Source organism: Camelus bactrianus, chromosome 6, assembly GCF_048773025.1.
Source record: "Camelus bactrianus isolate YW-2024 breed Bactrian camel chromosome 6, ASM4877302v1, whole genome shotgun sequence".
Lineage (NCBI taxonomy): Eukaryota > Metazoa > Chordata > Mammalia > Artiodactyla > Camelidae > Camelus > Camelus bactrianus.
Window position 1 is genome coordinate 38,097,568 of NC_133544.1, and position 27,640 is coordinate 38,125,207.

At 38.1% G+C, this 27,640-nt stretch overlaps 1 long non-coding RNA gene across 2 annotated transcripts; it reads left to right on the plus strand.

Moving 5' to 3' along the window:
* Positions 1 to 773: 773 nt before the first annotated feature.
* Positions 774 to 16,434, plus strand: LOC141577911 (uncharacterized). Of its 2 annotated transcripts, none has more exons than XR_012507511.1 (3): positions 774 to 4,722; positions 7,452 to 7,593; positions 9,289 to 16,434. It is a non-coding gene; the product is annotated as an uncharacterized LOC141577911 (long non-coding RNA). The 2 variants fall into 2 exon arrangements; XR_012507512.1 differs by having other exon boundaries at positions 776 to 4,722; positions 7,482 to 7,593.
* Positions 16,435 to 27,640: the final 11,206 nt, after the last annotated feature.

Sequence of the window (27,640 nt, forward strand, 5' to 3'; positions counted from 1 at the left end):
ACTCTGCTGTTACTGAGCACTAGTTTTGCACTGGGCATGAGTCTAAGCACTCCACATGTAACATCTCATTTAGTCCTCATTGCATCGCACTGAGATGGGTGTTATCATTCCCGCTTTACAAATGAGTGGCTGGTTGAAATTTATTGAGCTCAGTAACATCCTCAATAATACTCAAGAGCTGAGTAGCTGAGATTTGTTGTCTTTAAAAAAAATTATTATAGTAGAGTCAGCTACAATGTGTCAATTTCTGGTGTACAGCATGTTTCAGTATACACATTAATATATTTGTTTTCATATTCTTTTTTATTATAGGTTACTGTAAGATATTGAATATAGTTCCCTGTTCTATACCATATGGGATTTTTCTTTCTCTTTCTGGCTTGCTTCATTTAGAATGATGATCTCCAGTTCCATCCATGTTGCTGCAAATAGCATTATTTCATTCTTTTTTATGTCTGAGTAGTATTTCGTTGTATAAATATACCACAGCTTCTTTATCCAGTCATCTGTCAGTGGACATTTAGAATGTTTCCTTGTCTTGGCTATTGTGAATAGTGCTGCTATGAGCATTAGGGTGCATATATCTTTTCAAGTCTGAGTTCCCTCTGGATATATGCCCAGGAGTAGGATTGCTGGATCATATGGTAAGTCTATTTTTAGTGTTTTGAGGATTCTCCATACTGTTTTCCATAATGAGTAGCAGAGATTTGAGTGGAAGCTCTATCTTATTTCCCATTCTAAGTTTTTAACTATTCTGTATAGTGCCTCTAAGCCCCTGAGCTGCCATTTCTAGGCTCAGTCCATCCTTTAGCTCTAGAACCAGTCCAGTTCTGAATTGAGGGAAATGAAGGAACTCTAGCCTAGCATCTGAAGTCACTCTTGCTGCCATACCATTTCTAATCTTATACTTGATTCACACTGAATGGACTTCTGCTCTGTGTTAGAGCTGAAAAGACTTCAGTGGGACTAGGGCTAATGAGAGCATTCATTAAAAGTGAGCCTTTGCAAACACAGAGAGAAAGTTCTCTCAGGGTAGCGACATATTTTAGATCTTCCTCCTGCTGAATAGTAAAATCTGACCTCACTTCAGCTTCTGTTTTGCCTTTTTCTTGTGACCAAATCTCTACTTTGTTTTCAATTCCAATGACAATGCTCTTGCCTCAGTTTCTCATGACTGATTCCTGATCCTGATAAATTTCCCATTAGCTTAGTTTCTATAAGATTTGCAAAGGAACAATAAGTTCTGGCTATTGCGTATTGTCAGGAAAGGAGAGAATACAAGTATAAAAGAGGGTTTTGAATAAGGGGTGGAATTTCACTGACGGGTATTTTTCACCCGTCACTCAGGACTCAATATTATGTCAAGCACTTGTGAGCTAGTCTGAGAGTTTTCTGGGATAGTTCCTTAACACCTGCATTTGAGGATGGCTTCTGAAATAAGATGGAGATGTCAGAACTTCCTTGACCTAAAAGAAGGGGCCAGAAGGCTCAAGGACATGAGGATTTTAGTATAGATTTGTGGTGTAACTGACAACCTATCAGCTGACTGTTATTGTAATATGTATAGACTCTGTATAATATATATGTATGTATATGTGTGTGCACTCACACACCTAATGAATATAATGACCATGCTGTAAAGCATACATTCAAGGCCCTGGAGATTGCAAACATGCCTTCCATTTAAAGCAGTGTGTTACATTTATGCTGATTTAATCATTAACATTAGTAAGAGGCCAATTATACTGCTCAAGAGTAAGATGTTTTATGAGAAAATGACAAAAAGATACATGTAATCATTGCAATGCCAGTTTACCATCAGATAGGATGTGCAATAATCCCTTTAGCAAGCTTAAGCTTTTACATATTAATGGCAATACTGGAGAGCAGGAAGAGGCCTTTTACAGCATTGCTGAGGCCCTTATAATAAAGAAATTTTGCTGCCTTTGCTGCGTGGCCTGATTACTGGTATGTGCTGGGAGAATAATGCTATTTCATGGGCTCTTCCCTCCCCACTACTGGGGCCTGCAGTGGTTTTTTTTAAAAGCAATGCTGTATAGCGATTAATAATGAGGAGGGGAAAAATTCATTTAGACGTTTGGCAACATCTTTGTGGCACGCAGTATGAGTCTCATATAGAGTAGATTTGCCCTGCAGAGAAACGCTAGCAATGCTTTATTCTTAAACATACGATTAACCAGCTGCCAGAGACAATAGAACATTTAAAACTCCTATTCCAATGACTGTTACCATCTATAGGTCTCAGAGCTACTAAAATGTATTTAAAAATGAACTGCAGGGCACCGAAGCGTGTTTCCTTAAGTGTAAGACAAAGGGTTCGGGTTAGATTATGGCCTCAACGATCCCATTCTGGGCTGCAGTACTTCAAAATGTGAAGGCAAATAAAGCGGCCAAGAAAAGCAACCTGTTGAATTAGGGGAGTGAAGAAGAAATTAAAGGAAACAAATCAGTAATAAGTCCAAAGGAAAATGTCTTCCTTGGTTAAACAATTAAGGCTACTCTCATCCTTTCTGAGGATGAGCTGAGGAGAAATCTGAATATACTCATTCTTGGGTATCTGCTGGACAAAACAACCGCCTTTTCTTTTGAGCTTAAAAATGGTAGAGAAGACAACCCAAATGTCAATCAAGAGTGAGTGGGGTAACTGAATGTGGAAGGCTACTCAACAATGAGGAGTAAGGAGCAACACAGATAAATCTCACGAACGCAACACTGAGCAAAAGGAAGCCATGAAGTAATACCTACTTTACGATTCTGCTTGTTACAGTTCATAAACGGGGACAGCTGGGCTCTGTTGTTCAGGATACAGACATAGGTGGTGGAGTTCTAGGGGAGAAATAAGGCAATGAGCCCCACAGAGCTCAGGATGGAGATTCTCTCTGGGGGCTGCTGGGTGGGGTTGTTATTGGGGAAGGAAGGGTCCGCAGGCTGCCAGAGATCCCTGACGCTGCTTTACTTGACCTGGATGGTGGGCACATGACTTTTGCTTCATGATGTCTGTGAAACTCTATAAATATATTTTATGCACTTTTCTATAGGTACATTGTTTTACCAAAATACAAAATACAGAGGAAAATAGGCTTTAAAATATTCCATGCATTACCCAGAGCTATCTAATTTTAATATTAAAATACTAAATAAATAGGACCCTACAGATAAAAGTGGAGTCTCCCCTGTGTACTTTCCGGTCCCACGTTCCTATCCCTTCATTTGAAGCAACTACAACATGAACTTGGTGTGTATTCTTTCAGTCCTTGTTTTTATAATTTTCTATACATGTGTTTCCATAAATAACAAATTCCCATGTGTATTTTTGAAATTTACATTAATTCTTTGATGCATGTATTATTCTGCCAACTTGCTGTTTACACTTGACCTTGTTTGTGAGATCCATCTATGGGCAAATATGATGATAATGATGGTGTCCAGCACACTGAGTTGTTATGAGGTTGAAATGAGTTAATATATAAACATCTGGCATATTGTAAGGGCTATATGAGCTTACATAAATAATCTAGTTAATTTATTCATTGACTAATCTAATTAAATTTACCTGCCATAAAAAGTGCCATCATTTCTTCATCCATTTATTTATCTATTTCTCACTGATGGTCATTTAGGTTTTTCCAGTATTTAGAATTATAAACAAGGCTGTAATAAATAGCTATATTCCTGCCTTTAGAAAACATCTCTTTGGCATCTCCCCCAGACCTTTAGAGGCCTGTGTGTTTTCTCGTTATGACTGGTAAGAATGGGAATGAAGCTGCAGAAAAGAGCAAGGCATCACGTCTTTGGAATTCAAGGCAGTTATTAAAGCCTAGAGCTTTTCAGGATGAAACTCCGGAGCAGTTGGGGGCGGAGGGGAATCACTAACTACTGGCACTTAGTGTTAAATATTTTGCCCGCTTTATTTCATTGGTATAGATAGCAAATATTGTCTCCATTTTTTAGATGAGAAAACTGAGGCTTGACTGGTTAAAGGACATGGTTAAGATCACACAGTCTGTAATGGGAGGAGCTGGTATTCAAAAGAAGTAATAAAAAATGGGAGGAATAATGGTCAGGGAAAATAGGTTAACAGTTTACCTCAGAAGTGGGAATTAAAGAGGATAACTGGATGCACCCCAAAGACTGCTGTCTTGTAAAAACCCTATCACACTTCAGCCCAGGCCCAGGCAGGATTTCTCCTTCCAGATGACCATGCGCCTTGTTCAGCACCTTTGTCTCACTCTGCGCTTTGCAAAGGCCCAAATGGTGCTGGGTGCTTTTAAGTGGGTGGTGAGGGGAGAAGAACTGGGGTGGGAGAGTAGAAAGGGATATGCTACAGAGATGATTATTGAAAGTTGACAGCTGCCAAACACACTGTGTCCCTGGCAACACCTGTTGAGTCAGCCGCTGTGGTGGAGAGTCAGATGAAGAAAGACAGCTGCATACATGCCAACAGCAGCAGGACGCTGTGCTGGGCTCGTGCTCTGCCAGCAGAAGATGTGCCAAACTCGCTGGCCCAGTTTCAAATGGCTGGGTGTCGACTCCGTTTGCCAGCAAATAAGCCCAGGGAATATATTTGCATGAACACCGCTCGGCCACCTCCCCCTGCTCCCACCTCCCCTGTCCCTCCCCCGCCGCACAGAACATAGTTCCTCTTTCCAGAATGTCATCTTCAGGCTGCTTTTCAGAACCTGTATTTCAGTGGAACATGAGGTAAGCCAGATGCTGTCCTGAATTGCCTCGAAGGAAGCCAGCATCAGCAGTTGAGAGCAAGACAAAAACTGCATTTCAGGTTTTTGGCAGTTGGCTAGAAAAATATGCTGTAATTTTAATTTTTTTGTGTGAAAAGAAAGAATAGATGGGGTTTTACATTTTATCTCATGCAAACATTATGCTCACCCAGACCCTTCCTTTATTTGAGCATCTTGAAATTTGGGGAATTCTCAGCTAAGCTAAAAGAGTTTCACCGTTGCAGTGGGTTGTAGTAAAATTTGGTTTTGCCTACAAAATTGCTTCCTAAGATGGAGAAGTGTCAGATATGTCTAATTTCTTCTTATCTTTTCTCAAGACTCCAGGGATACCCTTGAGAAGTAAGAAGTCTCAGATCTGGATGAGGTTTTTTTTCTCTGCACAGACCACCTTTTGTGATTTAGAAAAAAAACATATATATATATTTAATAGCACGTATCATTTCAGCCCCTTCATGCCAGCATGCAGGAGAGGTGGTGAGAGGGATAAAGCCCTAAGGAAGAGAGAAGCTTTGTGGATTACTGTTTTTGATAGCCTTTCTCCCAGAGGTCTTAATGAGTAACTAGACCTCAAATGATAGAAATTACCCTATTCTTCATCTTTTTGACCTTCTAACATTGTGTGTGTGTGCACACACACCCAGACACACCTTTGTTTTTATTCAGGAGTTATTTATCGCAAAAATTTCATAATTATTGCTTTGAATCTTAAGGTATTTGCAAAAAGTTCTATTTTCAAATCTATTTCTAGTTTTTAAATAAATGTTCTATTTTTCCAATTATACTTTTAATACTATATGTCATTGAATAATTTTTTAAAATTTATTTTTTGTATTTTTTCTTGTTGTTGAAGTATAGTCAGTTTACAATGTGTTCATTTCTGGTATACAGCTAAATGCTTCAGTCATACATGAACATACATATATTCGTTTTCATAGTCTTTGTCACCATAAGTTACTACAAGATACTGAATGTAGTTTCCTGTGCTATACACTATGAACTTGTTGTTTATCTACTTTAAATATATATATATATATATATATATATATATATGTATGTGTATACATATATATTAGTTAGTATCTGCAAATCTCAAACTCCCAATTTATCCCTTTCCACCCCCTTTCCCCACTGGTAACCATAAATTTGTTTTCTATGTCTGTGAGTAACACTTCTTGATAAAAGTTTCACTTCATTTCAGTGTAGTGTTTGTGAAGGAAGATCATTAATCCTCTTGATTCCTTTCTCTCTTAACAATGATGATAAATCTTTCTGAATAACTTTCAGTTGAAATAATTAAGTAATGTCAGAAATTCCCAGTTAAGTAACATATTTTGAGTCAAAAAATTTGTCTTAGGAATTTATCTCCCATGTATACTTACATACGTCCATAAAGGATATTGATTACAGATTTATTTCAAATAATAGCAAAAGAATTGGCAAACCCTTAAGGATCATCTGTAGGGCATATCTCATTGATAGCATATCCATAAAGGAGCATTATTCAGCCATTCAGAAGCGTGAATTAGCTCCACCTACAAAGACACGGGCTAACCTTTAAGACATATCAGGGGCAAAAAGTGAGGTGTAGAATAATGTATGTCGTATGCTATCATTTGTGTAAGGATAGAAAAGAAATACACCCATATGCATAGGTACGTTTATCTATACATAGACTATATGTCTGGAGGATAAACAAGAAGGGCTGAACGGTGGTACTCTGGGAATGGGAGCCAGGTGATCTGACACTCAGATTTTACTGTGTATTGTTTCATGCTGTTTGAATTTTTTTCCATTATTGTGTACATGTGCCACCTTTTCAAATGTATTAAAAAAAAGTGCATTAATCAAATAAATTTATTTCTTACAAAGCTCTGAAGTTGAGTGCTAGGTATTTAATTTCTCAGTTCTTCTTGGTTTCAGTGTATGGGTTTGATGTCTCACACCACTAGTTGGACCATTATTACAGATTGCTAACTTGATTAGTTGAATTCAACTGTCTAGTGACTAATTAGAAAATGTGACTGAATGTAGTCAAAAGATCTATTATGAGTTTAAATTGAGATGAGGTTCTTTTTCTTCCTCAGCCACATAAATCAGCTCAGATGAATTATTGCTCACCATGAATGAAATAAGACTGCTTTTAAGGACTTAATTGCCATAATTCTGAAATAGCACTTGTACCCCCAGTCCTTTGTATTGCACTTTGGTGCCTTCAGCATTATTCTTGTATATTCATATTCACACGATTCCATTTATAATAAATAATGGGAAGAACTAGTGAAAATTTTCATGGATCCAAGAATATACTTGAAATGTTCATCTACCTTCCCTTGAAAATGCACTCTCTCTTGACAACATGTCAAAGAAATACATAGAGAAAGGAAATTTTTGCCTAAAATTCTGGTACTGCTCTTGAATGAAAGAATGTCGAACTTTAAATCAGAAGTGAGTTTGTTCTCCTTGGGAAATTTGAAGTCAGAAAATCTGAGTTTCCGTCAAATTAACCTCCTGCATCTCCTCGTCTCAATACAGTATAATATGAGTGACACAGTGCTCATCGTGCAGGATTAGTCAGAGAAGCAAATGAGCAGTGGGTCATGAAAGAACGCTTAGAAACTGGGATGTTCTAGTAGTTATTTTTATTGAATATCACATTCATTTTGGATAAGAATAAAGTGGATTTTGTTTCAGAGTTCTTTGCTGAACCTGATTTTTGTACAGTGTTTGGAATGAACGTTGTCAGCATATTCAAGTTATGTGCCTGCAATTTCCAAAGGCAGCCTCCCCAAAGAAGACTGACTGTATGGCAGCATCCAACCAGAGTGAGCCTAAGGTGAGACACAAGGCCCACGTTTGGGACAGGTAACTCTGAGACCACAGGACTCAGCCAATTCTCATGGGTTTAAGTGTACATGAGGGCAGAATCCTGGAAAGTGCAAACACATTTTATGAGATGACAACTTTACACTTAAATAATCTTAAATTCATGCAAAGAATTTTGATTTGGACACTTTGAGTAAGATATAAATGGGGTTCATTGATCGTGTTTCTCAGAAATAAGAAAGCAAGCATTTTGACCCACTAAGTACTGCCCTTTAATTTCACTTGTTTTGAATGTTTTATTTGATAAACTCATTCCTTCTCTGTATTTCTCTTCATTGATATGCAGTATTTCCTGTTGAGAATTTGACTTCAGATGTAGTGATTTTAAGCTAGAAGACAGCACCTGGGGACTATACCTCACCTTTCAGAACAATGGTTTTAAAACATGTATGTTTTTAAAGAGACAGAACATTTTGTTCAAAGGAAATAGTAGATATCCAGTTTTTTTTTTTGTTTTTTTTGTTTGTTTGTTTGTTTTTTTGTGAAAGGGCAAAGTAGAGCTGAAGTGAGAGAGAGAGAGAAAGGATATAGAGTCTAACTTGCTGAACTGCCCCTTCTCTAATGCTTTCTTGCGACAATTTCCATTAGTGGCCGGTGAAACCAAATGAGTATTCTCACGATGTGGGATCCTTATGCTGAGGCTGAACTGTAATAATGAGTCAGATCATGTTCAGCTCTGTATCTTGTACAGATATAAAAAAGAGCTGAGTGGAAGTTCAGGGACAGAATGGTTCCCCTGGGATTTCTCTTATGGCTGTCCAGTCATTATGAGTCATGCCAGGATTACAGAGTTTGGGATTTGAAGACATGTATAATAGAAAATATAATAAAAGAAGTTGCAACAGCAGGCTCGAGAGACATGCTCACAGCAAAAAAAAAAGGGATTGTTTGGTAAAATAGTTAATTTCTGAACTTCTGTGTACAAAGGTGAAGTGAAAGTCACTCTACATTGAAAAGCACTTTGGTATGTTCAGTTTCTCCTGGAGCTGAATAATCTCATTTAGAGCATATATTTCAATTTTATCTGCATGTGATTGTATAATGACTTTCCTTGTTGGCTATGAGTCATTCAACTCCTCACTTTGGCATAATATAACAAAACTAATAGCTATTTATCCTAAAATGTATATTAAATTTTTTTTATCCACACTCCTTTGCTCAAATAAATTCAGATAGGTATGGAATGAAAGGCAATTTACATATGGCATTGTTAGCCTCCAGCATCAAGGAAAAGCTCTGAAATTTTTATTTCGCAAAGAGAAACCTAGAGAACTATTGAAAGTCTTCTTGTTTGTAACAGGAAAAGCAGAGTTCATTTCGTAACTCTGCCGATAGAGGACCATGTATGTCTTGGCATATTTAACATGAAAAAGAGAGCCCATCAAGTGGCAACGTTTACTCAGTTTAGACAAGGTGTTGGGGATTATCTCTTAAAAGCTTTTCATCCTAGGAAGGCTTCCTATAAACTTGGTTCAAATATCTTCACTTACTAGTTGTATCTTTATTGTAATCATTTTGTTCTTTGCATATCCTTAGAACTTTTGTGTTTAGTTATATTTTACATCTTATCTTTTTTTGCTTTTGTTAATATGTTGCTTCAAATTTTTAAGGTGTCTTAATGTGCACATTTTCTCTCTACAACTAGACCACAAATTCCATGAAGGCAGGGACTTCTTCAGTGTCTTCAAAGAATATCAAGTCCAGTCTTCTGCACCAGATGATCTGCGTACAAGAAATGCATGTTCATTGCCACTTGGCACCCTGTAACTTCTTAACATGTGAACACTACCTAACTTACTCAGTTGGTTTACACTCAGGGAAAACAGACTAATTTACTAGTCTGGATAAGCAACATTCAATAGGAAGGTAAATCTGTTGCTACAAAAATAATATAAATTGCATATAAAAGCAAAATATAAGTGATTTTTGTATTATCCACGCTCTGCAGTCCTTAGAAATCATTATCATCTGATTAAAATTATATTCATTACAAAGAAGCAGTATTTTATTTTTTATCATTTTCTGCTTATTTTTACAGTTGGTTTACAATGTTGTGTTAATTTCTGGTGTACAGCATAGTGATCCATTTATACATATATGTATCCTTTTCATATTCTTTTCTGTTACAGGCTATTTTAAGGTATTGAATATTGTTCCCTGTGCCATACAGTAGGACCTTGTTGTTTATCTATTTTATATATAGTAGTTAGTATCTGCAAGTCCTGAAGTCTCAATTTATCCCTCCACCTCACCTCCCTTTCCCCTTTGGTAACCATAAGTTTGTTTTCTATGTCTGTGAGTCTGTTTCTGTTTTGTAAATAAGTTCATTTGTGTCATTTTTTTTTTAAATTCCACATATAAGTGAGATCATATGGTATTTTTAAAGAAGTAACATTTTAAATAGATTCTAAACACCCATGACTTCAGAACTGTTAAATGGTCTTGTCTCAGGACAAATTGTCTGGTTTGGTATACCTTTATGCATTTCTGTAAAGTATATTCATTACTCTTTTATTTGTATTCTGATAAATCCAGAGGGCTTTAAAGTGGCTAAGTGTGGTTTTAGAATAGGCATTATGCGTATTGTTATTTTCAATTCATGTTTTGATATTGTTACATTTGGCTGTAATATATAAAAGAAGTTGTCCTTGGGTTTAAAATCAAGAAGAAGAATTCTACCTTCCTGTGTTGAAGTTTGTCAGACCTGTGGTCTTACTTAGCCTCCCTCTCAGCAGCAGATACCAACAAGGACGTACAACGGACGGCACATTCAGATCTTAGTTTGCATCCTGGGCTACCCAGCTATGTACCCACGTAGCCTGAGTAAGTAAGTTTCCTAACATCTCTAATCCTCAATTTCCTCATCTATAAAATGACGATAATAGAGATCATGAGGATTAAATAAGATACTTCGTATTTTATTGTCAAATATTTAGTACAGTTGCCTGTATAGATTTGTGTAACCACCACCACAATCAATATGTAGAACTGTTCCATCACCCTTTATAGTCACACCCACTTTTCTTCTCCACCACCATTTCTAACCCCTGACAACCTCTCCTCTCTTCTCCATCTCTATAATTTTGTCATGTTGAGAATTTTATGTAAATGGAATCATATGTGAGCCTTGAGACTGACTTTTCTCTTTTGAAATGCCTTTGAGATCCAGTCAGGATGTTTTCTTCATTGTGCAGTGGTCGTTCATTGATTTTCTTCCTCCTTCTGCTGACAAATCATGCTAATTTCCCTTTGGAGGATCACCCTGCCCCTATTCTCAGTTCCTTCACCATCATAATCTCCTGGGGATGTCACATAACCAAAACCTGTTCTCAGGTCGCTCTCAGTGTGATGGGGAAGGAGCAGTAATGGAGACAGGTATTATGCTCTCTGCAATACACTATATTAAGTCTACCAGCCGTGACAGTGCAGAGAAAGAGGGTGAGAATAACAAAATTCTGACGTGAAGTTTGGAAAGCCTTCTCAGAGGAGGGGATTTTTTGGTTGAGTCTTGAAGGCTGAGTAATATTTTTCTAGCAGAGAAAGTAGAGAGGGTGCTGAAACACCATCATTGCCAGTGAAAGATTAAGAACAGATACACCCATATGTTAAAAGACATAAAAATATGAAGGTTATGCATACCATTATCTGAAAATACCACTGTGAGTGAGAACTCAAAGAACTTGTGAACTAAGCGTATATGCTGCTATTCAATTTAGAAAGATAATTATTTAGCTAAGATTACCTGGTTTGATTAAAGGCTATTAACAAATAAAATTGTGTTTGGAGTTGAGAAGTGTTCAAATTTCATGAAACATACATATTAAGAAGTTCAAATTCTTTTAAAAAAGATATCTGAGTAAAACTTGAAAGATGTATTTGAACAATTTGAAGTATGAGGTGAAGGATAATTGAATTTACCTATTTATAGGTCTTTTTTTCTGACCCATTTGGTTTTTAGACATAGTCCATCCATCACATTTTCTCTCCATTAGCTTTGGTATATAAATAGAAACTTTGCAGAGAAGGTTTACAGCAATCACTTGGCAAAATAGTAATAGAAATCTCTCTGCATATTAACTGACATTTTTCTATTCAGTTGCTGAAGTGTTTATTTTGGATTGACCCACTCACCATTCAGCCTCCTTTTCGTGTGCTTTCCAACAGTGCTGAAGCTGGAGATCTGAAAACTACATTCCCTAGATCTCCTTGCAGCTAGAGGTGCAAATGTAATTTGATTTCACCAATTCGATATGTTTACCAAAGACTGAATTAAGAAGAATTAACAGATTTACTGCTTTAGGCTGTTCCTAGAAACTCAGCCTAGAATCTGTCTCTTTGGCCGTCCCACCCATCACATAGGCCATGCTGTACAGTGTAAGAAGTCCATTTCTGCCTCAGTAAACCCAAGTAGATTGTGTTCTCTGTAACTGAACCCTCACTATTAATGCCACTGTTGGTCAAAGTTTCTGGATTTGATTTTTTAAAATATAATAATCACTTAAGTGTGAATTTATGTATTAAAATAGAATTTGGTGCTAAGCACCCCCCCCAATTTTTACTTTAAAATAAAGTGCATTGCTTTTTTTCTTTGTTCAAAATGGAAATTGTTTTATAGCTTTATTTCTGATTATAAAATGAACTTGTGCACATAATTAGTATCTTAGGCAATAGTAAAAAGAATAAGAAAAACAGCAAATATTTTACAAATATTTTACCTGAGATAATCATCATTCTTTTTCTGTGCTTGGGCATACATAACACACATATTTTATAAAATCAAGAACATGATAAAAATATTGCTCTGTAATATGCCTTTCACCTGATATATTGTGAACATATTTTCATGTCAAATCTACATATTAATATCAAAAACTGATATTAAATTCTTAGTAGACATTGTCTGTATTTCCCATATATATTTATAACCCACCCCTATTTTGAATATCATTCACCAACATGAATGCCACCAACACTGGTTGTAAATGGTCTGACAGTCTAATAAGGGAAACCCAGAATCTCACTTTGTTTGTTGTTTTCTTCCTCTCCTCGTTAAAAAAAAAGAACAGAAAAAGCTATTTCTTTAGTTGCTTATATATTTTTTTCTTCTCTCTATTTTATATTTTTGGCATCTTTAATTCAGAATTATTATCCAGACATCTTCCTTATCGTGATGTTAAATGTAGATACGGATTTAAAAACTGCCATTTTTCTTCAGGTGTTTTGAAATGTTTCTGAAGCTGAAGCTGTCAGACAGCATGTGTCCTGTGCTCTGCCATTTCTGCAGCATCTGCGACAGTGACCCTCTAGGATGTCGAGGGGCCAGTGTCACGGCTTTAAACATTCAGGCTCACAGAGAAGAGCCCCCTGGCACTGTATACGGTTTTGCGGTGTAAGTTATCAGAGCTTATTTGATTGTTACCTCTGGATTCACGGAGTCTCTCTTCAAACAGCCACAGGGCTCATTGCTATTATTAATCTGTCTCTGTTGCCAGACTCAGAGCTTCAGAGTAAGAAAATATTATCTGAGCAAATATTTAAGCAGAATTCTCTACACTGTTATGCTTCATTAGAGAACAGTTTTCATTTGGTTTGTTCTGGAGTAAAGAGAAATGCTCCAAATCAATACACTCTCCAGTTTTCCCAGCATTTTTTTTTTTTTTTTTTTTTTGCCTGTAGTAGGAAGGCAAGGGCTTCTCAGGAAGAAAGGTTTATGATGATGAGTCCTCCTCTCTTGTCCATGCCCCACAGAATTTTGTCTGTGGCAGGAGGACACTATGACAGGAATGGACAAAACAAAGAATGTTTGTGTGCACCCTGGTGCAAAGTGGTTACATGTGAGGGAGTGACACACTCCTACCAGTTGTGGAAACATACGTCTTGAATCGGCTCACTCAGCGTTCCGCCTCCTTCTTGTGTGCCTTCCTGTGCTGTAAAGTTTTCGAGTATTTGGCTTAGTTGGAAAGCATTAGCGTGTCATCTGTTCAGTATTCTAAGGTAACATGGTGCCTGCACTCTGATCCTTACACGTTATGAGGTCTTTCTTTCCTCTTCTGCTTCAGTTGTCCCCTCCTCACTCCTCGGTCGAACTTACATGCACCAGGGTAAAGTGACTGCAAGTGAAACAAAAAACTTAAAATTATTGATCTGGGTAACTAGTGTAGTTAAACAAACTAGTGTGATTTATTCGGAGAAGAACCCCTGAAAATCGATGTTCCTAAAGTATCTAATTACTGATATTTTGGAGGGTGTTGAGGAGCATGACTTTCTGGTGTGGTTCGCCTTGGCTTAGACGATTTTAGGAAATTTTCATGTTTTCTCTTCAAAGCTGTTGCTTGAAGAGCAGTGTCTTCCAGCGGGTGTTGTTTGTTAACTCCTCTCAGTGTTGTTGTTGATAGCAACTTTGTGGGTGGAAGAAATGTTGATGAGTTTTGGGGAGTCCTGGAATGGCAAACCTTTCAAACTCCTATTCGTTTCATCTCAGGTAAGGAAAATTCAGAGCCAGTAAGCCAGATTCCTTTTCTCTTAAGAACTTTCTCCCTTATGTTTTTATAACCATGCCCACTGACAAATGCCTATTGCAAGCTCCTTCCATCTTATTTTATATTAAAGCTTTGTGGAATGAAGGCCATGGAATCCTGTTCTCAGCTTCCAGAAAGGCTACACTCTCAGTGTCTGTGGGCAGATGAATCAGTTCTATTATTTAGTAACTTCAGTCAAATTTGTGGCATGTTTGTGTAATGAACTGCTTGAGAATCTGATGGAGTTGGGTCATGTGGATGCTTTTTCAACATATATATTGAAGAAAAAAAAATTTATTATTTTGGATCACAGAATTGTATTTAGAATTATAGATAAAAATATCAAACTTTTATCTAATATTTTAAAATAGACATTTTATTATATTAAGAAAAAACATCTAGCTCTATCTTGTTATTTCTTTATCACAAAGAAGAGAGACGTGAAATCCGTATTTAAAAGGCTACAGAACATTATGCATTTAAAGTACTCAGCAAGTTATTCCCTAAAGCACTCCATGTGATATGTAAATCTTTTGATCTTTCCCAAAATGCATGAATACTATAAAGAATAATGAGTACAAGCTTGGAAAATACAATATTGACTGTCAGTGTAGTGCACTTAGCCACAATTATTATTTGCATGGCTTTTGCAACATAACTGGAGGGGATACTTCTGTGAATATGTTAAGTACATGCCAGTGTCTGCAAAAGAAGATTTAACTTTTTAAGAAGACTTCTTTTTCCCTTTCGCCTTCCACTAGTTAATCTTTTTTCAAAACCAATTTCTCAAGATAGAAGGAATCTTTGGGAAAGTGTGGAATCAACTAGAGTTTAAAAGGAGAAGGCCTGCCACCCTGTTGTCATTAATTACCATATAGTGGATGAAATAACTTGGCTTTGGAAAGTATCACTGTATGATATCCTGCAGAAAGAATATTTAAGTCATAGTAAGCTGTTCTTTATAGAAATATTGATTTAAAACTTAGTTCAGCAGTTAAAATGGATTTTTTCCTTCAGTTTTCTTTAGAAATTACAAAATTTTTTGAACTTGTTCAATAGGACTAACTTGAAACAAATAAGCCACAATTTTTTTTAATGTATCAGTTAAAAATTTTATATTTGGATTCACTTGGTTACAGTCAAAGTAAGAGCAATTTTGTTACCGTGGCTTGTTTTGTTTATGATATCATAGGACCTGGTTAGATAATCCAGTCTGAACAGTGCAGAGCTGCTAGCTATGGACAAATGGCTCACTGGCAGAGGCCATGGGCCACATGATTTGGGAGTAGTTGATGTACCAAGGGAAGAAAAATTGATTTCCATGATGAGATGTGTGATCTTAAGGTGTTAGTGTCTCAATCTATACAGGGACATAAATGCATACAACTCTTCTTGGATGCATGGGACTCTATTTAGCTGCTTGGCTATATTAAACATTTTAAACTTCAGTTTTGAAGAGTATATGAATATTATGGTAGCTCACAGAGAAAAAAATGTGACAATGAGTGTGTGTATGTCCATGTATGACTTAAAAATTGTGCTGAACACTGGAATTTGACACATTGTAAAATGATTATAAATCAATAAAAAATGTTAAAAAATAAAGTGAAAAAAAGAGTATATGAATAGATTTTGATTCTAAAATTTGTATGGAAATGCAAAGAAACTAGAATATCTAATAGGATGTTAAAACAAAGTACAAATTTGGAGGGCTTTGCTATCTGACTTTATGACTTGTTATGAAGCTACAGTAATTGCAATCTGTGGTGTTGGCATACACAGAGATAAACTAGGCAATGGAACTGAATACAGAGCCCAAACTTACTGTTCTCTCTCTCTTTCTTTCTTCCTTCCTTCCTTCCTTCCTTCCTTCCTTCCTTCCTTCCTTCCTTCCTTCCTTCCCTTCTTTTTATTTTTTTAATTTTATTTTTGATAAAGTCACCAAAGTAATACAATGAGGAAAGAAAGTCTTTTCAACAAATGGTGCTGGGACAACTGGATATCCATAAGGGAAAACTAAAAAAGAACCTTGATCTTACATCACATCACACAGAAAAATCAATTCAAGGTGGATCATATACTTAAATGTAAGAGCTAGGACTCCAAAATTTTTAGAGTATAGGATAATATTTTTGCAGTCTGAGGGTAGGCAAATGCTTCTTAGGACACAGAAAGCACAAACGATAAAAAGAAAAATCTGACAGATTAGATTTCACCAAATTTATAAATCTCCTCTTCAAAAGGCATCATTAAGAAAAGGAGCCAGAAATCACAGATGAGAAAATATTTACAAAATACATCTCTGAATCTGGGTGGTGGGTGTGTAGCTACTCACTGTTTAATACTTTCAACTTTTCTGTATGTTCGAAAATTTTCATAGTAGAATGTTAAGGGAAAGTATATGAGTAACTTTCACGAGTGTAGACTACACTTTATTTTGTATTCATTTAATATTTAGGAGAAAGATTATGCAGATTGAGCTGTTTTCTCATTTATCTCACTCAGCTGATGAACATTTGAAGTATAATGACAAGTAAGACGGTCAGAAAAAACAATATAACCTAGTAAGTTTAAACGCATAGGAAAGGTTCAGCCCTCTAAGCCAGTGATTTCAAACTTGGCCAACTGGATTGCATGAGGAAACTTATGAAAATATAGACCCCATGGCCGCACTCAGATTATGGCATGTCTGAGAGTGAGGACAGAATTTTGTTATTCTAGTAGCACCTGGATAATTCCGGTGCAGCTCAGGTGCTGGGAATCGGCTGTGGACAGAGGCTCAAACAATGGGCATGTTTCACAGTGCATTTCCCTTGCATGTTCTGGGGGAAACAACTTCCAGGGTCCTGAAAATTCCAGAAGGGGCACGTCTGCTTCTTGGTCTGGCATCCTGAAAACTGCTAACACGGCACCCTGTAAAAATCAAGGTCCAGCACCACAAAGCATTTGAAAAGAAAAACCTTGAGAAATCTTCTTCCTTCATCCAACATTGAAGAACCGAGTGCTCAGAGAGGCCCTGAGACACCCAGTAAGTTCACGGACAAGCCAGGCCTGGGACCCAAGTCAGCACCTTCCAGGCAGTGCTCTCTTTGTGTCACTGGATTTTCAAAATTCTCATTAAGGAGAAATTTTTTTTATTTCACCCTTCTGTCCTTACAAAAGAAATATAGTGTTTTTAAATGCACCAAATATAAACAACTGCTCAGATTATCCCATTACATCCTAAATTTTTAACTTTTCAAAAGTTGAGAAATAATTGGCATGTAACATTGTATTAGTTTAAGGTGTACAACATAATGATTCACTATTTGTGTATATACTGCGAAAAGATCACCACAATAAGCCTAGTTAACTCAAATTTTAACTTTTAAAGAAATGGCCAATCTGTCACTGGTGTATGTGGTCCAGTTATGAAATAATTCAGATGACTATTTTATGCTAGATCACACCTCCACTTACTTACTTAGGGTCTCAATTACATCCTTTCTCTCTTTGGTCACCAGATTTTTGATCCTCTCATGTATCATTCATTTCCTTCAGCATACAGACATTTCATCCATTAAAAAAAAAAAAAAACAACTCTCTCTCTTGTTCCCACTTTTCTGCTCTTCGCAACAAAACTTCTTGAAAAAGTTGCCTATACTCATTATCATCAATTTCTCTCCTTTCCACCTCTTTGAATCCACTTTTCTTAGACATTTTGCTCCCACCTGTCCACTAGGATCACTTCTAACTGGGTCACCAGTGACGTTCACATTGCTAGACCCATTGGTAAATCATCAGGGTTCGCCTCACTTGGCCAGTCCGTGGCATTAGACCTTATTGCTCCACCTTCCTCCCTGACTTCCAAGACTCTCCTGGTTTTTCAGTATCTCTCTAGCCCCTCTTCTTCTTAGTATGCTCTATTATTTCCTTATTATCTCTCAATTCCTACAACATCTTCATTTGTATGTCTAATAGACTCCTTAAACTTAATGTGGTTAAACTTGAAGGGTACTCGTGCTGGTACCCTTCAAACTCATTTCTCCAGTCTCCTGTTAATGACAACCAGACCCTCCTGGTTGCTCAGGACTTCCTTGACTCTTTTCTTTCTCTTACACCACACATTTGATCTGTCAGCAAAGACAGCTCTACCCTAAAAAAAAAAAAAAAAAAAATCTATCTAGGAGCCTATGGCTTCTCAGTAGCCTACTGCAGCCTAGTGCAAGTCATCAGCATCTCTTGCCTAGAGTATTGCACCAGCAATGACTGACCTCTCTGCCTCCACCCTTGCCCTTCCTCAGCCTGAGTGAGCCTATTAAAAGACAAAGTCAGCTCATGTTGTCCCTCCATGCAAAACCTTTCTATGGATCTCCCATCTCACTCAGAATAATGGCCGATATTCTTACAATTACCCAAAGCCCCCTGCCTGATCTGACCCCTGTTCTCTCTCTGACCTCATCTCCTATTTCTCTCCTCCTTCTGCCCTAGCCACACTGGAGTTCTCACTGTGTCTTGAAAACACCAAGCCTTCATTAGCCTCAGGACCTTTGCACTTGCGTCTAATCTTCCTGGAATGTTCTCCCTGACCATTCACTGAATTTGCTCCTTCACCTCCTCTAAGTCTCTACTCAGTGTCATCTTCTTGGCCACATTATGTAAAATATCAACACCCCCCACCCCCGACTATATTCTTTTCACTTGCTTATTTTTCTACTTAAAATGTATCAATATTTAATATACTTTTTATTTATTTAAGTTGCTTACTATCTGTCTTTCCAAGCAGAATTTAAGTTGCTTGAGAGCAGGAAGGGTTTTTCGTCTGTTTTGTTCACAAATTAATCCCCAGCACTGAGAAAAGTGCCTAGCACATAGTAGGCACTTAACAAATTATTGGTGGATGAATAAATGATTTGGACTAGCTTCTGTTTACTGTGAATTTCCTCTGTCCCTGGTAATAATTCCCTCAATGGCATTATTTAGTTTGTTTCCATTGGTTCCATTTTAAGGTTGAGCAAACTAAGACATAGGGAGGTTAAGTGATATGTCAAGGTCACACAGATACAAGTGGCAGAGTTGAGGCTCAAAAATAGGTCTGAGTCCAAAACGAGAGTTTCTAGTCATTACACATATATGCACCTCAAATAGTCTAAGAAAACTATGATTTCAAAGCTAGACATGAGCTGTATTTATATATAATTATCCTAGCCTTAAAAAATGTTATGATTAACACTTGTGGATGGTACATTCATTACCTTGGACTATCAATTACTATGGCAAATGAAAAGAGTTTCCCCAAAAGCTAAGAGCAGATTTTCTCAATTCTTATTTCTACAGTTTGTTCTAGGCTTATGGGGGTAAAAAGATGAATGAGACTGATTCTGTCTTCAAGTGAACTTATGGCACAGTTACCCATTATTTCTTAGAAGTAGCCCAAGAGGCTAACGGTGTAAAGGGTCCAAGGAAGTTTCCAAATGGGACTTTCTTTTTTTTAAATAAACGAGACTTTTAGTAAACAGCATTTATACACTTATAACTTCAGTGATAAACCTGTTTTATAACTATGTCTGCTCAAATGTGATAACTGATTTATTTGTGGTTCTTCCAGTGACTCTGCGTAACCTTAAAGGAACACCGTCAGCTCTCCTGGTTCTCAGGCCTTTGGACTTGTACATATTTATGTGTGTGTGTGTGTGTGTGTGTGTGTGTGTGTGTATCCTATTGGTTTTGTTTCTCTGGAGAACCTGGACTAATATAACCACTTTGAGTGACCGCATTTTCAGCAGACATGTTCGTTCATTCATTCAGTAAACCTGCTTGAAACCCACTTTGTGCCAAGTTCTGGAGTAGATCTGAGATACTAAGATGATTTAAAAATAATAATCCCAACACTCAAGGAATTTCCAGCTAATTAGGAGAAACAGAAAACTATGTAAACAAATAATTGCTCTACCATGAGATAACCACTGAGAAGACAGATGTGCAAAGCACCCAGGTGGTGCAAGGGAGGGTGTGATCTGCTCTGTCTAGAGGGATGCAGGCAGGACAGCCAAGAGGAGAGTGTGAGTTCGTTCCTAGTGTACAGAGCAGAGTGGGCATTCCTAGTGATGCTGACAACATGGGAAAAGTTACCTACACTTGAGACACCAAGACAAGCAGCTCACCCTATCTGGAGCGAGGCTGGAAGCGGGAACTGCTTCCTAGGCAATGATGAGAGATCAGTGGCCAGGAGGCGCATGTACTTTATTGAGAACTTTGGGCTTTGCTCTGTTGGAAGCGCCTCAGTTTTCTTAAGTGGAGGACCATGAGAGAGAACATTTCATATTAGAAAGATTAGCCTGTGGCAATGTGGAGTGGACTGAAGCTGAGAAGCTGATGAACCAGGATCCAGGGAGTCCAGTTTGGAAACTTAACAAGGGACTTGATGTGTGGAGATGAGGGCAGACAAGCAGTAGTAAGCAGGACGGGACACAGTTGATACTTAAAAGGCAAGATTTAGCTGAGGAGGAGATTTAGAGTGGGGGCGGGGGGGGTGATGGAGGAGGAGGAGTGAAGACTACCCCCTAGGTTTCTGGCATGGACGAGTAATGGTACGTTCGATTCCCTAAGAAGGAAGTAGAGGGGAGGGACACTTTTGAAGGGAACTTTGAAAGCTGAGTCTTGCTTGTTTTGAGTTTGAGATTTCTAGGGGGGGAACAGCTGGAAATAACCAACTGACAGTTCTCTATGTAAGTCATAAGCATGAATAAAATCCCCCAGAGTGTGTGAATACATTAGTAAAAGAGTAAAGGTCAGAGTCCTTAGAAACACCCACATTTAAGACTCAGATAGACGGAAGGATGTGTAGAAAATGGTCTGATTCTGGAGAAGCCGATTAGAAATGAGCAACGCTGCGGAAACAGGGGAGGCCGTGCACCAGCCACATCTGTCTTTGTGGCTGCAGCCTTGCTGTGTCTGCAGCCTCTTTCATTTATTTCTCTTGAAACTAGGAGCACAGAGAAAAATTAGATATTAAGCTTCAAGTCAGGGGCCACATGACTGGGGTTTAGCGTGTTGGTTTAGTTGCCACAGTCAAGTAATCTCTATTCTTTAAAATGTCGGGTCAAAACCCTGAAGCTGGGCCTCATAACGGGAACACCAGGTCAGCAGCATATGCTGGTCTTTTGAGTGTTTGTGAGTTTCTATTTCAGGGATCCATTTGTGTGTAGTTTTGCACCATGCAACATCCTGACCCTGACATCAGAAAGGAAGAGAGGCAATTTAAAGGATGCTTATATCAAATCATTTGAATATTTAAAAAGATAAAAAATGCATCTATTGCTGCAGCCTCAGGGCATAAGAAAGCTTTTGTGCTGATTCGTTTTGTTACTTAAGAAAAATGCCTCATTATTGCAGCAAAAGCCACATCATAAGCTCTTTCTTGTATTTGCAAGATGCAGGACCCTTTCTTGAAGAAATACAAAGAAATCTTGTGTATTTCTGTATATCACAATGTTTCCAGGAGTCAACTTTCTTTGAGACGATGTCTTCTTGTTCTGAATGACAACTCATAATTACATCAACAAACACCACTATTCACTATAGCAACAAAACAGATGGATACTCAGATACACCCACTGGAAAATCAAAAAGACCAAGGTATGAGTTTCTCTGTGTTTTTTGCTTTTTTTAAAATTTGAGTTTGTTTATTATTATTGTTGTTGTTGTTGTTGTTATTATTATTATTATTATTATTATTATTATTATTATTTGTTGCTGTTGATGACTCTGATGCCATTTGAACCTGAATTTGGAAATCCTCGATAAAAGAGTAACTTTTAAAGGCCAAATTATTCTTCCTGGATATTTGATCCTGTTTTAATTTAGTCAATAATTACAATGTTATTTAGGAGTAATTACTTTTTTCAGATTCTGGTTTGAATGAGCAAAGTTTGAAAAAAGACCAGATGTTGGAAAGTTGAGAGTAAGAGTTGTAATTTACACTTCATCATTAAGGTTAGGAAGGAAAATATTCTGGATAAATTCATGTTTTGCTTACTCAAACACAACAATTAAGGAAAAGAGCTACTTTCCTTGAAAGTAATCATGCTTTGATCTAATCTCATCTTTTCGGATATATTTGAGAAGTTCAGCCCATTTGACAATGGTATTAGTTAGGATAGAGGTTAAGTTGCTTTAACAAAGCAACCTTAGATACAGTGGTTTAAAGAAGATAGTTCTAGGGAGAATATTCCATGGTAGGAAATCAGGAACCACATAGTCAACCAGGAACCCATCTTGTTGCTTTGCCATCCCTTAGGGCATTGTGCTTGTCCGAATAATCAAAGCTGGCTTTGCTTAGTGAAAGCATGAACATGGTCACATCCATGTCCCAGCTTATGGGAATAGGAAAGAGAGGTGCACCGGGACAAGTGGCTTGTCTTTAAAGCTGGAGGTCCCAACAGCTGTACACATCCCATTGGCCTGAACTTAGTCACATAATCACACTCAGATGCAAGGGAGGCTGAAAATGTAGTCTCTAGCTGGGCATCCACATGCCTAGTTTAAATTCCAGTGCTGTGGAAAGAGGAGAGAATAGGTTTTGGTGGGTGATCACGGGTTTTCTGGTCTCTGTGAGGCACTCTGACAGAAACATTATAATGCTGAGCTTGGATGCAGTAACTTCAAAAGGCAGGACTCATGGTTCAAACAATGGTTAATGTGTGCTAAAGATCATATTGCCGAATAAGGGAACTAGAATGCAGTCTATTCCAAAAAGATATTTTTGGGAGAGGCAGTAATGCAGAAAGATAGTAAAAGGCCCAGAGCTTAAATAAACACATTTGAATAGGAGGCGATGTGTGGCAAGACAAATGAAAATCAGCTGATTTACCATGCCTCTATCCAAATGAAAATAAGGTCACCCCTGATTCTGAGAAGTTCATACAGAAAGGGAAAGAATTCTAATTAGGATTAAGAACATTATCTCTCTCCAAATGTCTGCTAGCATACAATACTGTTCTGTCTATGGCTATACCTATAATTTTGCAATATGACTTTTTTAAAAGGAGGAGACAATTTGGTAAACTGATAACTAATTTAGATAGCGCTAATTGTATTGGGTGAAAGATGATTAGGAGAGTTATAAAAGAAACCTCAAGTGTGCTCTGCATGGGCTATTATTGAAAACATGAACATTGTGTAAAGCTGTTATCCCTTCCACAAAAGAGAGATGACTCCTGGATGTGTTTGTATTACACAACAGAATCAGAAGAGGAGGAGCCAGGGGTAGGGGTAGAGGCTTAGTGGTTATGCGAATTTTGGTATACTCTGGAATCCGTCTTTATTTCCCTTCTGTGAATGGTGTATGTGCACATGTACACACATGACCTAAGCGTACGACCACATCACTTGGCTTTATAATCACAAACTATACTTTGCAAGCGGATTACCAATACAAACTTACCTCCTTTTCAGTTAAATGCAAATGGCCTTGGGTATGAAGGGAGCCCTTCTTATTTCAGCTGTGCACACGGTTTGCTGCCTCGACACATTATGGGACTTACGCACCTCTTCCTGTGGAATGGTTGCTATTGTTGAAACAGGTTTTGGAGGGTTAGTCAAATATTTGTTTCCAATTTTACACGAATATAGTGTGCTAATCTCCACAATTATGGTGTCTACAGAGAAGCTGTTTAATGTTATTTGGAGCAACGATCCTTTTTTTTTCTTCGTGTCGTGATAGTCAACAGGAATGATGTCGTAACTATCCCATGAGCCTTCAGTCAAGCAAAAAGCATGTCTTTTATAAAATGCAACAAACATCCTTCCACTTCTGAATCCAAGTCAAGCAACCCACTGGAGCTTGTTACCTTCTGTCCTTTCCCTCCCCACCTGCTGGTCAAGTCTCCACTCTTTTGTGCCTTTCTTCACGCCATGGGAAGATGAGCCTCATGGACCACATCTCCTGAGCTCCCTTGCTGGAGGACTTATCATTAGTTTTGCTCAATCTTTGGAGATTGAAGGGTGAGAGTAAAGGTTTGAGCAGCTTTTCCTGGCTCCCGCCTTCACTCCACACTCTGTCGCAGGCACAGCTCCCCCTGGGGGGCTCTTCCCTGCTCTTTCGTCTCATTCCGTTTCAGTAGCCTGATTTCTTCTTCTCGTCCCATCAGTTTAGAGGTGATAACAGCTTCCCAGTACAGCTAGTGCCTGGGACCCCAAGATCTGTTGTTTATTCCCTCAACCCAGCCCACACCTCCCTAAGTAATACTTTCCTTCAGGTCTCTTCATTTAATCCACCCAAGGTGAATTCTGTTTCCTGCCACAACCATGACAGGGAAGGTAGCTGATAAACTTTTGTGTTGATATACATTCAACAGGTTCTGGAAAGAGTTATCTATGCCCACTCTGTCTAATTTCCTTTCTTTACTTTTCTCTTGAATTCATTCTAACACGTCAGTGCCCCCCATCACTCTACCATATCTGCCCTTGTCAAAGTCACCAACAACGTTAAAAACAACAACCCAATGATCAAGTTCTTAGCCCTCACCTTAATACTTCAGCAGCACTGGGCACAGCTGACCCATCTCCCCTCCTTGAAATCATTTATTCTGTTGGCTCACTGGACATCATGCTCTGCTAACTTTCCTAATGCCTCATCAGCCAGTCTTTTTCAGCCCCTTTTGCTGGTTCCTCCTTGTGACGAGCCTGGATGGCTGCTTACCAAACATGCTTTCTGTTTTTCATGAGCACCTATTTAGACAGCATTTCTGAATCTCAATGGCAGTTTGAAGGGCCCATGGGTACCGCTTCTAAGGTGGTTCCTAAAAGTTTGCCATGCACCATCCTCCGTGTTCCTTGCTTCCCCTTTGCATGATGCAGACACTCATCATGACCACAGAAACTGTGTGTCAAAGATTTAAGAGCCACAGAATTGAAGGAGAGTCACCTACCAATCAGGACACCCACTTTGGACTTTATGTGAGTGACAAATACACTTCTATTGTGTTTGAACCATTATTCATTTCTGGTTTTGCTGGTTACAGCAAGTAGTCATATCCGGACTAATTTTCTCCTTATCGCCCATCCCCTCAAATCTGAATGCCCAGGGCTCAGTCCTTGAATCTCTTCCTTTCTGCCCTCTTTCCTTTGTGACCTCACACTGTCTCATGTCTTTAAATATCACCTCCAATTTTGTAAGCTTTGTTCTCCTGGTTGCTCAGATTAAAAACCATTCTTCAGTCCCACATCTGATCAGCCAATAAGTCCTCTTGGCTGTACCTGCAAAATATATCCAGTATCTTTCCCTGTCTCACCGTCTCCACGGGGATCACTCTGGTCAAAAATCTGCATTGGGAATATTACAATAGCCTCTTACTGGTCTTCCTGCTTCTGCACTTACCCTTTCCAGTCTGTCCTTATCCTAGATATTAAAATGAGTCAGAATAAAAGTCAGATCATGGCACTCCTGTGCTCAAAACCTTTACAACTTTGCACCCCACTCTGTGGAGTCTTTACAATGGCTTCTAAGACCCTGCAGGAGCAGCCTCTGTGACCTCTCTGACGTTATTTCCTATGGCTCTTTGTCTCAACATCCTTGCCATGCTGGCCTCCTTGCAGCTCCTCCCTGCACATTCCCACCTCAGAGCCTCTTTTCTTCCTGTTTTCCACCCCCAGATGGTCCCAGGGCCTCCACCTGTCACCCACCGCCTTGACTCAAATAAAATTTTGTCCGTGAAATTCCATGACCACCCATGTAAGTTGCAGCCCTCCCTCACACACTCACTTCTCTCATTTCCTTTTCTTTTTTCTTCATAGCAGTTATCTCCAACATGCATAAAATTTATTTGATTGCCTTGTTTCTTTGGTCTTCCCTCCATAGGATTTAGCTCAGTGCAGGGAGGGATTTTTGTTTGTTTTGTTTCCTGCTATATTTCAATACCTAGAACAGGGCCTGACATACATAGTAGTGTTCAAGAAGTATTTGTGGAATGAATGCAAGCATTTTATGCTTTCTTTTTAAACCAAACAGGGAAAAACAAGTTGTTAAGTGCTTCTTAGAAAATAGATCATATGAAGAAGGAAGGAAGAAGGAAAGAAAAAAAAATCTGTGGCTTCACACTCCAACCAAATACACTGTACCATTATCAGCCAGCATTTTCACAGCCCTCAGAATTGAATCCATCCCAATAACCACGCTGACAGGGCCATTCGTAGAAAAGTGGAGTCCTGAGATCAGCATCCCAAGAACTGTAGCAAGCAGGCACTTGGAGCCAGTGTTGTTAGAGTGAACATAACATGTAAACCAAGTGTGCCTTTATTTTATGTAATATTCTAATTGATAAATGATAAGTGGTTATCATTTTAATATGTTTTAAATGTATTTATATTTCTCTTTGTAAAAAATATTACATACACAGAGTATATAATTTGGAAAATGTAGGAAAGGATAAAGGAAAAAAAGAATGCAAGAGAAAGGGAAAAGTTAGAGAGGAAGGAACACACAGATAGTCACAAAGACGTACACAATTAACAGATTATCTCATGACCTACAATCTTTACATTAAAAAGTCATCTTTCAATGACTGTAATGAGTTAAATACATGAGCATGAACCTCAGGGCACATTAACACAAATCACTTACCAAACACTGAACCAGAGCTGCTCTTATTTCTTGCTGCACACACTTGGCAATCAGTTCACATGATCATAATTATCCTGTCATCATCAGCATTTAACAACAGACTGGGCCATTCAGACATTATAAACAGCCCAATGTGCAGATTTGAGTTGCCCGTTTTCTCAATGTGAAATAACAAGTCCATTTATGTAGCAGTAATGAAACATTTCTTAGTGAAAAACCGTGAGAGATTAAAAATGTTTTGGCCTTGCCTGTGAGTAATGATGTCACATGATGCAGTGGGATAATTATTGTGAAGACTTAATTCCTGTGTCATCAGGTATTTATAGATATACAAAGCATTCTACTGATTAAACAGCATTCAAGGTGACTAAACATGAACTGTGATTGACAGTTTACAGCTCAGACAGACTAAAAAGATTAAATAACATTAGAAAGTGGCAGGTGACTTCTCTCCCCTCGGGGCATTTTGCCCTGTGAAAAAACGGCTGAGACTTCTAATAATATTACTAACAAGTAAGTTCTGAACTGTTTGCTTGCAGCAGTCATATTCTGAGGAGGAATGCAAATCCTGTTATGCATCTTTTTCATCTTGGTGAGGTTGCAATGGCTATAAAAGTTAGATATAAGGTAAAGGGAAGTATAACTTCCCTTGAGACTTAAAATACCCTGAAACATGTCCAACTTCTAGGGGCAGATAATGTTTCAAAGCTGTTGGCCAAGATCAATTTGTTTTCTATCTGATACATTCTCTCTCAGAAATAGAGCCTAAATGATCCCAGATTCAGTTATTTAGAATTTCAGGTAACCAACATTACTTCTCTGTAAAATTTCCCTTGTAGCCGAACCTTCAGTTATATTACATGATTCCTAATTACATA